Raw genomic sequence first — 11,421 nt, forward strand, 5'->3', positions numbered from 1 at the left:
TACAAATAATACACAACAGCTATATAATCATCAGTTATTCATTGCTTGAAAGGGAGTGGAAGGAAGCAAACTTATATAATCCCACCCCGTTATACTGTAACCATTTTATTACATGATTTATCAATATCCGGTTCCCAGTTTTTATCAGACAGAATTAAAAATCATAATATATCGATAAAGCACATGACAAAGATGAATTACTTAAGTATTACGTCAAAAATAACTATTTTTGAAATCAACATGGCAAATGCAGATCAGTCATCTAAAATATATGCAGATTATGTTATAAAAGCCATTCATATGAATAAAACATAATACTATATCAGTAAAATAGACAACACTGTTTCAGGAAATTTCATAGCAAAATTTCATCAAGTATCAAAAATTAAAAACGTGCAAAATTATGCTTCATTAGGAAAGATTTTTTAATCAATTTATCAATTTTTGGAGAAAGTGAAGTAATGTCATTAAAAGTCAATCAATTTAACAATTTTCAATAAGTGATTAATCATTTGTTTTACCTTTTTCTTTAATATTTTTTTTTTGTATTTTTATTTTTTTTTAATAATAAAGTAATGCTGTAGGGGAAAAGTAAAAAGGGTCCATAACTGTCGATTGTCCAAGGTTGGCATTTCTTCTTTTACTGATAACAGCCGTACTTCTGGGTTTAAACAGAGTTAATAGTTCTCTTGGATGTTATGTCTGCAGACATTAGATTCAGGTCCATATCCTTCTTCAGCTGATATCAGCTGCAGTGAAAGTTGAGGTCAAGTTGTCTGCAGGTCAGAACTTTGCTGTTATTCAGGTGACGTCAGACATACAGAGAAAGTGATGATTCCAGGTGTCATATTTCTTGAAATTATTTGGCTCTTTGGTTTATTACTCCACGTTGTTTCAGACGACCGTGATCAAACACTTCTCAAAGTCCTTCATGGTGTTCACAACCAGAACCTTGGATCGGTCTTCTGGACCGAGTGGTTTGACGTAAATCCTGCAGCCTTTAACCCAAGTGTTCTCAATCTGCTTACGCTTCCTGAGAAGCCGTGCATGTTTTGAGATTTCAGCATTCCTTCTGGTCAGATGGTCGTTCAGATAAGCAGCCGAACCTTTCAGGTGTTTCCTTTGGGTCATCAAAGCTAGCTTGTGTTTGTGATTCACAAACCTGATGAGGATCTCTGGTTTATCCGTCTCCTTTCTCCTGGGGAGCAGGTGGCAGGTCTCGATGGTATTGAGATCCAGGGAAATCCCTTTAGATGTGAGAAATGAATGTATTTGCTGCTCCAAAGACACTGCACCGAACCGAATACTCTCCGTATTATCACTGCTAGCTACGCTAGCGCTAGCATTAGCAGTGCTTGCTCCTGCTGTCAGTTTCGCTTGAGGCTTGATTGGTACTCCAGTGAGAATGACATTATTCATCCTTACTTGCAGTTCCACATCGTCCAGTCTTTTCTCCAGAATCTCGACCCGGTTTTCTCGCTGCTCGTTTTGAGCCCGAAATCTTCGGAACTCTTCCATCATCTCCCAAAGTGGCGTTAGCTTAGCTTAGTTGAAGCAGAGACTTTCTGGGACGATCTCATGAACTCAAACATGGAAACATGATTACCAAGTAGAACTCTTCAAAATAATAAACCTGATCTCTCCACATTCTCCGTGTCCACCATGCACTGATAAACACAGACATTCAGTGATCAGACCATAACGTTAGCTCGTAGCTCCGCCCACACGCGACCGCGGTGTCAGCTTTAAAGAACGCAACTTCTAAGAGGAAGGGCGGGGCGGCAAACCCCCCACAACAGGTTAGATGACAGAACCCATTAAGCGTCTCTACCTGGTGCGTTCACGGAGCTTCAGTACATAAGACTTCAACAGCCACCCAGCCTAAAGTAGTCCGTTATTATGTATTCATGAGTGGAAAAAACCCGCCGAACAGACCCTAAAACCGCCCAAATTATGCATACCCGCCCAAAGCCATTTTTACCCGCAAATTTAGAACAAAAACCGCCCAATTGGGCGGAAAACCGCCAAATCTGGCAACACTGCACTAAACGTGTTGTTAACCGACAATCCTCCAGTTTGATCTGATGCCAACTCAGATATAATTAATGACTGTAAATGAGAAATGAACTGAGTGGCCACTCCCCCCTGGCGTTCCAAACAGGAAGTACCCGCTGGCTCCAAGAAGCCTAAATCCCAACAATAGTAATGCAGCAGTGAAGTTGAAGTTATTCAAGTTATAAACTGACCAATCAGATGCCTTAAAAAAAAGTAGGTGGAGCCTGCTGATCTCCACATCCAACGTCCAAAACATTTAATTGACAGATTTTCTGATCTTTTAAGTACTAGGGGCGTGGACTTCCAACAAGCTCACTCCTGGTTGGTCAGAGTGCTTGCCATAGAAACGTTGACTCAGACCGACTCAAAGACATCTGGCTCCAACATGGTGAAGTCCGTATTGCAAACAATCTAGTCTGCCGGTAGAAAACCATTCTCCATGGAAGACGTCACACTCACTCGGTCCAGTTTTCTTTTGGTAGAGATCTGCAAACCGAGGCTCCAGAGCCTCACTCACAGCTTTTATCCACCGATTGTGGCTCATTGGCTTTGAAGAAAAACGATTTGAATAAATAATGGATTTGCAGTTCTGGTTAATTTGTTTCAGTTAGTAAAGTTTTATTGTTATTTAGATTTTTAACATGTCAGATAACGGAGGAAAATGATGGTTCAAGGTTGACTCTACCGTCAGAGTGCTTTATCATTAGGATAACCTTTAAGCACATCGTCTAGCTGCTGTTCAGAGGCAAAGATAATTGCATTTGCATGTCCACTATAGATTTTTTAAAGAAATTGGATACACTAATGTTGTCATATTTATATTTGATAGTAAAAGGAGGAAAAAAAGATGGTGATTCGCTGTAATGATAGAAAACGCGATGTTTGACTGGGCTTTTTGTTATGTATCTGCTGCAGCAGGTGGATCTTATTTGACTCAGTACCAGTCATTTTGCTTTGATAATTGAATTATTGTAAATGTTTCAGAAGGTACATTTTATATATGAATGGTTTAAAGGCTGCAAAAACATAAATGAAGTTTATTTTTCTGAACTTTGCAGCTCTTGCTGGGATTAAGTCAGTAAGAAGCTGGACTCGAGGGTTTATTTAGTGTTGCAGACTGTAATGGAAACATGATCATCAGAGCAGTTTTCTTTGCTTACATTCTAAGGATGGTAGGGGAAGTGTCAGTAATCAGAGCAGAAGGGGAAATCACTGTGAATCCAAGTTTTTGCTTCTGCTTCAGTAAACAGCCGACTAACTACCTGTGCCGGGTTTCTCTGAGTCGCAACATGCATTTCTGAGTGCAGCTATTAATTATAAGCATTGGCAATCTGATCAATTCCTCTACTGAGAGTGAAGAAACAAAATCTATGAGGTAGGGAGTCGATGAACTCCGACCTTTCCATTAATCTCCCACCGCCCACGCTAATCAGACAGTGAAGCTACATCAACAGTGTCAGCGCCGCCGAGCTTCCCTGGATTACCAAAAGGAGACCCTGAGAAAAGCAGCAGTCGCTCTGTTTCTGAGGGTGGAAACTAAACAGAACCAAAGTCTGAATTTATTGATAAACCAAAGAATGGCACCTCTGCTGCTCTCAGTGTCACTGTAGACAGAGGAACCTGCTTTTGTTCAGAGAGTTCATCATGGAGAGGCCATTCTGTCATCCCAGATTCATTCGTCTCTTCTTAATCCACCAACAAAACAGAAAACCGTGCTTGGATTATTTCCACAATGAATGACTGTGGAAACATGCGAGCAGGTCTGTGACTCCGCCCCCTCACACACTGTTGCCACGTCACAAAGTGACAAAGTGTTGCTAACAAATTCCTAATTCAGATTTTGAGTCTCAAGACCTTAAAAAAGGAATTTTAAAAAAACGTTAAAAGTCAAAAACTAAATGCAAATAAAATTCTGACATTTTCTTCTTTTTAATTGGTTCCTGGAGAAAAAGTAAGTTGTTTGTAGATTTTTTTCTTATTAAATTAACTGTAATGATTATAAAACAGAAAGAAAGAAAGAAGAAATGGGTTAAAAACCAACATCAACTACAAATAAATCAATGATAGTAAAGGAAACATGTTCTTAAAGTAATACGAACCTTGTTACAAGAAAATTTGTCTTAATTTCTGTCTTGGAAAAAAATTCTTATTTATAACATTTTAACACATAAAGTTAGTTTGAGATAGCCTGTCTGTAAATGTTTTCTTAAAATGAGAATTCTTGGTAGGACCATTTTACCTGATTGGCAGATTTCTTTTTGTTAATTTTATGAATTTTTGTCTTATTTCTACAAGGTCCATTGTTACAGTGTTCTTCTGTCAAATTTGTAACTTTAACTGTCATGTCAAGCAGGAGACTATTTATCTGTAAAGTAATCTGAGTTAAAACGTGTCATGTTTGTATTTGGTTCAGTACATTCCTTCCCGGCACCTGTGTGGCTTTAAAGACCCCCTCCAATGAAAACGATGTTTTTGGTGTTTTTAACATGTTCTTGAAGCATTTTTGTGATTATGGGGCACATAACTAAAGAAAATTAAGCCCAAAATCTGCATTTCTGAGTATTTATTTATTCAAATCGCTGTCAATCAGGAGTAGACCAAAAAACCCTGTTTTGCGACGTGGTAAATACGATGGGAGGGGGCCACAGTCTCTCTGCTCCGCTCCATTCTGATGCATCCGCCTGCAGACAAATAGATCCTTTGGGATTGTGAGGGGCTGTGAGCTAGACAGCACATAAACACATGGATGATAGGAAATGGGGGTGGGCTTGCTCCACGTCTACGGTCCCGCCCACATCTCCGAGGTGCTTTTCTAATGAACTCTTGCCGCTCTGCAGAAACCATCTCCAAGAAAACGACACAAGTTTTCTGAATTTAGCAACAAAAACTGCATCATCATAATTAAAAGATCACTGGGAACACTTTGAAAAGAAATCGAAAGATGATCGGAGTTGGACTTTAGGAAGGAATGCCGCTACAGAACACGAAAAGCTCCATTGGAAATAATAGCACTGTTCTGATGAATGTCTTTTCAGTGAATAAAGTTCCACATGGACTCAGTGGCCACAGAGTGGGTTTTCCTGCGACTGCAGGTTCCCCACTTTCATTACAGCTCCACTAATTTGCAGATGAAATTATGCACGCAAGCAGGACAAATTGGAACTCCGACGACTCCCTGAGGCTGCTTCTTCAATTTTGGGTCCTTCCCTCTGCAATATGTAACACCTGATTAAACTGCAATAGTTCACAGCTCTGCTGCAAACCTTTGAGTGCCCCTGCAGTTGTTCTAGTGCTTTACAAAGCTCTCAGACAGTAAAAATAAAAGCAAGAAAATGTGCTGCTTGGATCATAAAGCGGCTCCCTTTTAGCAGCAGAGCTGCTGTGTTTACAGGAGGTCAGTGTCTCCTGTCGATGGGAAAGCCTGCACCGCTCAGCATGCTCTCCTTATCTTGGTGGGACTGCTTGATCGATGAATGCTGAATAAACTCATCTCTCTGCAGCGCCGACCCGATTGCTTTAGTCCGCAGACACAATCAAGGGAGAGCAGCTGACAAATAAATTCAGCGGTTAAGCAGATCGGCTTGGACACACTGAGGTGCAGCTCAATTGGTCCTTGAAAGGAGCCGCAGTTGTCAGGCATCGGTTGGAATAAAAATAAAAAAAAGAAGCACAATTTGCACAAAAGCGGATTAAAAAGCAAAGAATTCGATGCATATTTCTGAAAAAGTGTCAAAAATGTGGTTCGCCGCTGAGATGCATCAAAGCTAAAAACAGCAGAAACACAGAGTTTTAATGTGTAATCCCCATCCTGCAGTTTTAGGACTCGCCGCGCTGTGCTTTTTGTATTAGACAACTTAAAACAGCGAGCGATTAACACATGCCGACGGTCGCATCCTGAACCTCATTTCCAAGAAGAGCCAGAAGCTTAACGTCTCATTTAGGGCAGCAGGACGCTCGCATATGTTTGTCGTGCGACCTCTCCGTCGACCTAAATGAGGTGAAAAACCTTAAAGCCCGAGCGACACAGCAGCATTAAAACAATAGGCTTTAAAAAAACGACATTTTCCAGCTTGGAGTTATTAATTTTCATGGCAATCACTTGGGCACAGCCAGCTGGTAATCGTAAAATCTTGAAAAAGCAGGAGGGAGCAAAAACTTTTGAGTAAGTCTATTATATTGGCTGGGAGTCTGGGTCAGACGCTGCGCTCATCCCAGTAATGGCTTTCTCTCTGATGCTGTTCTGGGAGGTGATGAGCAAATGCTTCTAGTGTCATTCCAGGGAAGAAATTATCACTTAAATCCACCATTATGGATTTCTATTCTCAGTGCATCTTTGAGCAAACGTGTCCAAGAAGAGGCGCTGCAGCCTTTCACCTAGTTTGTTTGCATTAAGCTGATTTTAAAGACATATCCTTTAAAAAAAATGATTATAATTTCTGCATCTTCAGCTCATTAACGACGTTTCTAATCATTTCTGATGCTTTCATATTTCATGTGATTATTTAAAATCACATTAAAAGATTTGAGCCTTAAATTCTGTGCTGTGAGAAATGTTAGCATGAGAGATTATTTCATGTTCTCATCCCTAAACACAACTGATCATCTGTTTGAAGCATCCTTTAACTGTTTCATACATTTATCATTTTTTGAATATTAAAACCAACACTTTTATTGCTGTTTTCTATGGCTTTTGAAAAGTTTTTTAGTAAATTTGACAAAAAACTAAACAACGTTTAAGACTGAAACCTGAACTGCAGAAACAAGGTCTCCTTAGAAATACGTTAAAAACAATCAAATAAAATCTAAAAAGAAAAATAGTCTTAACAGGGATTTTTATTAGAACTCTTGACACCTAAAAAATACCCCTTTTTTTTGCCTTGAAATTCTAAATGGAATTTGCCGAATTTGTACTTAGCAAATGCTTTGATCTCTTCTTGTCTTCACCTAGACGTTTTACCGTTGAACTCATTTTTAACATGAACCAACAACATATAGAAACTGAGTTTCCCTCTTTTATTTTATCGTATTCACTAATTTATTGTATTTAGTTTGTAGATTGTGTATGAAAACTGATTTTAAGGAAAAGTTCTAGACGTCTTTTCTTAAATGAAGATGATTTTGCTGTTGAAAATCTTTATTGATAAGACTATTTTTATTAAAAATAATCCTTTTTTAATACGTGTTTTCTGTTATAATTCATTCATATGTAAAAATAATTATTGCCTCTTTTTTATTGTCATTATTTAATTCTTTTTTCATTTTTTAAGCACAGAGGTGGGAACTCCAGGCCTGAAGTGCGTTTGTGTCTGAGAAGGGGGGTCTAAGGGCAGAGATGCCAGTATAGCTTAGTCAGTTTGTTAGTTCATTTTAGTATTTTCCTATTGAACTCTTTGTATTCGTGATCCTTTTAAGTTCATGTTTTACTTCGAAGCCCATCGAGACGACTGTTGTTGTGATTTTGGGCTATACAAATCAAATTGAGTTGAAATTGAAAAGATATTTACTGACAGCTGGTTACCTGGATCAGGTGGATCCAGCCAATCAGAGCTTTCCAGAGCAGTATAACAACAAAGAAGCAGGAATGCTGCCCTAATTCCCCTCAGTTTAGAGTTTGGTCATTATTGATGTAATACTGTCATTAGTTTAGTAATGTATAGATTACAAGGTATCCGTTTGTCTATATTAGTTTCTAGAATTTACCTTATTTATTGTTATGCAAGGCTTTATTTGATAAATGCATATTTAGCATTTTTAACATTAGTTATTTTTTATGCAGTTTCCAACTTTTAACCTTGTTCTATTTTATCCAAATCCGTCTGAGCAGCACATTCATTAACTAATTAATTTTCATTTCAAATTGCACTTTTAACAAGGTTTGTCCTAATTGCTTTGATCCATTCATTTTAATTTCTGTGTATTTACCATGAATCTAAATTATTAAGCTTGTTCTAAGGCTGTTTTAAAGGTTTAACTAATAGTTAGTTTAGTATTTTCTTCAGTTTCTTCAGTTCTTGCATTTTGCAGGAAGAATGAATCTTTCAGAACTTATTTAGGAGAAAATGAAACACATGTTTGAAAAGTATTCTCTGGTTTAGGACAAGAAAACAACGATGTCACAGAGCACTCAGGTTTCCTTCATTTCACTCCAGCAAAGCAGCTAAAACCGCAGTTCACAAGCTATTTTCATCGGATTCTGCAATTTCCTTTGAGCTTTTTCACCAAGATGGAGACAAAAAAAGGCTTTTAGAATGCGAGATCAGGGAAGAAACATTGGTGCAGAACTTGTTGGTGAAATTCAAAAAGAGGAAGGTCAAGGCCTTTTCCTATGAAGGTGCATTTTTTTCTGGAAAATAATTTTTATTTTGCCTAAAAATTAAAAAATTGTTTTTAATAAGTTGGGTATTTGTCTAATTTCTTCCCACTTGATGAGCCTCTCAATGTTTAAAACATCCATCAAAATATAATTAAAAGAATTGACGTTTTAAATCACACAAACAATTAAAAAAAGGGGGAAAAAATGACAACCGATGAAGTAGGAATATCATTTCTTATATAATGTTAACATAAGTACTCTGTTCTACGTCTATCTGAAATGTCTGTGTTTACGACCCTACCTGTTTTCAAACAGTGTCAATGTGAGAAAAGTAACTTTAAACACTAATATGTCAAAATAAACCATGAAAAACTGTTCAATTTATGACAAGTACAACCAGATCATTAAAAAGTCCAACTAAGAAAATTCTGTCTGATGATTACGATAACGTTTTCATAAAAAAATGTATTTTAATCATTTATGATCCAATTGACAAAGTCAAATAATTCTTAAGTTTAATGCAAAACCGCCAATTTTCTGCCAGATTAAAAGTAAAATAAAAAACAGTTCAATATAGTGACATTTCATCAGGATTTTTAGACTTCTGTTTTGTTCCATAAACACGACTGAACGAAGGAAAAGTGCATTGACTCTGTATTTTAGTGTGACCAGCTGAAATATTCCACAATTTAAAGAAAATCCAGATTACTTATAAATGAAAACCACTGAATATGACCAAACCTTTGGTCTTTACCTGAAAAACCCCATTAGTAAGTGGACGTTCCCATAGATAAAGGGTTGGACCTCATTCAGTTCCTCAGAGGGAAATCTGCAGCCGGTAATGACTCTGGTCAAAGAAGCACAAGCCGCCGCAGCCGCCGCCGCCGCCACGCTTAACCTTGGCTGCCAGCTTGCCTGTTATCAGCATCTCTGCTTCACCTGGGAAATGAACTCTGTGTAATGAGGAATTCTAATTAATCACAAACGTGACACTCAACGTGGAGGGCTCCAGCAGAGTTTTCCCCCGACCCCCGGGCGGGTCAGGAGCGCGCACGTGCCGGGTTACAACGAGCCATCCAGGTTTGTTTTTTTAAAAAGGAACCCGCACACAATCTTTGTTCAAATTGTCCGTCGTTTGATGGAAGATTGTTTTAAAGTTAAAGTACTGTTATCTGTCAGACACCTAGGTGTTTGAAATCTGTTCTCTGCATTTGACCCCTCCCCTGGGGGAGCAGTGAACGGCAGACACAGCCGCCAATCCAACCCTTTAATGCTGAGTGTCAAACAGGGAGGCCATTTTTAGAGTCTTTGGTATGACTCATCCTGGATTTGAACTTACGAACTTTCAGTCACAGGGCGGACACTCTACCACAAGGCCACTGAGCTGATTGTTTAGAGCCGTCTCAGCTGTCCTGACAGGCGGATGCGAGCGGTCTGTGGGGAAAAAGCTCAAAGCTGTACGGGGGACACCAAATATATAATAGGTTGTAGGCCGCTTGGCCTGAAAGAGGTCATAGTGAGGTCATAGTGAGGTCATACGACAGGTCAAAGTCAGGTCGTGCAACAGACGCGAACACTTATACAACACAGGGAGTGAAGTAGGTGAGACACAGGCGTGTCACACTGAGTTTTTGCTTTTTTTAATCTCGCCAAATCCTGTGGTCACAATGACGTCACGAAATGGGCGGCACCCACAAAGAGGCGAAGGCGGAGCTTCAGAGATGGAGTCGGCATGAAAACGAGCAGCAAAAAAACTAACATTTCATTTTAAAAATGTGTGCCAAAGGACAAATATGATCATACATAGGGATAAAGTTTACTCTGAAAGGCTTCAGAAAAGGACCATATGCATAAATTCCAATGGCAGATGATGTCATCAGCTTGTGTCACGTTTCGCAGCAATTGGGGGGATTCTTTTCTGATGCAACCAATGGGATCCGAGCAATTACAACCCAAAAACACACAGCGCTCGTCATCACCTGCGTGGGTGCATGTGACCAAGGCTAGCCATGACATTCGGGTTTTCGCTTCATGCTGGGTGTTAAGTTCGTTTCTCCTTCAATCGTGTTCCACCACTGCCGTGTCGAGGATGTGAGAAGTCCTTCTGCCTCCAGTTTGTTTGTGGAAAACCTCCAAAGTCTGGATCCTAGTGAGTCCAGGAAAGGAGGAAATGAAGACGGAGCTTTTGAAGCTAATTGGTCAAAGTAATGCTCCCGTCAGGACCGACTCTTTTCAACAGAAACTTCGCTCATAAATGCAAAAAAAAAGCTCACACAGCGGAAAAGCATGCTCACTGAGAAGAGTGAAAGTGACTTTTTGAGGGAAGCCGTTTTCACATCTGCTTTGTGTCACACAGCGAACGGCTTCATCCATCATGGATCCACTCAGAGGTTCAGCAGAATCTGTTAAGACTCCTGTCTGGCAGCACAGAACTTTGGACTTTTATGAAATGAAACAGTGAAAAGAAAGTGTCACAACACAGTTTTATCACATCCCAGGAATTTGAACAAAAATTCTCCCATCTTGCTGACGGTCAGGAAAGTGAAGAAGACAATGAAATTTTCAGAGGAACTCTTTGATGGAAGAGACAGCAAAAAGCCAAAAGCACAGATTCCAAGTCCTACAGTGCAGATTAAAAGAAACTCAATTGATTTTAGTCCACGTTTTATCATTTTCTTTTCACATTGGTGCATTCCTAAACATGTCAGCTCTCAGCCAAAAAACTATTGATGATTGTCACACATTAAAAGCTGAAGGTGTACGCTCCGGAAATATATACTAAACACATCCAGCAAGTTTTCAATAACTTCTGTGGTCAAATGTGCGATAAACGCTCTCTGCTTATGCTTTTTTAATGCTACATCCCATAAAAAGAGCTTAAAAAAGTCTGAAATCTATACATTAATGTTAAACAGTAAACCTGCTATGGAAGCTCTGAAATGAAGCTGAAATATACAAAACACAAACTGCTGCTTGTGCAGAAAAAAGTGAAATAATGCCAAAAGAAACAAGATAAAAAAACAGTCCAAAATTCAAATTAAAACTAGAAGGAG

General features: G+C 39.0%; 1 protein-coding gene across 1 annotated transcript in view; it reads right to left on the reverse strand.

Annotated features, from left to right (window-relative positions):
- The window catches only part of tmem132e (transmembrane protein 132E), a 476,675-nt gene that overhangs the window by 375,917 nt on the left and 89,337 nt on the right, over positions 1–11,421 (reverse strand). The gene's annotated exons all lie outside the window — the stretch shown is intronic.

Source organism: Oryzias latipes, chromosome 14 (assembly GCF_053564925.1).
Source record: "Oryzias latipes strain Hd-rR chromosome 14, Olatipes_Hd-rR_3.1".
Taxonomy (NCBI): domain Eukaryota; kingdom Metazoa; phylum Chordata; class Actinopteri; order Beloniformes; family Adrianichthyidae; genus Oryzias; species Oryzias latipes.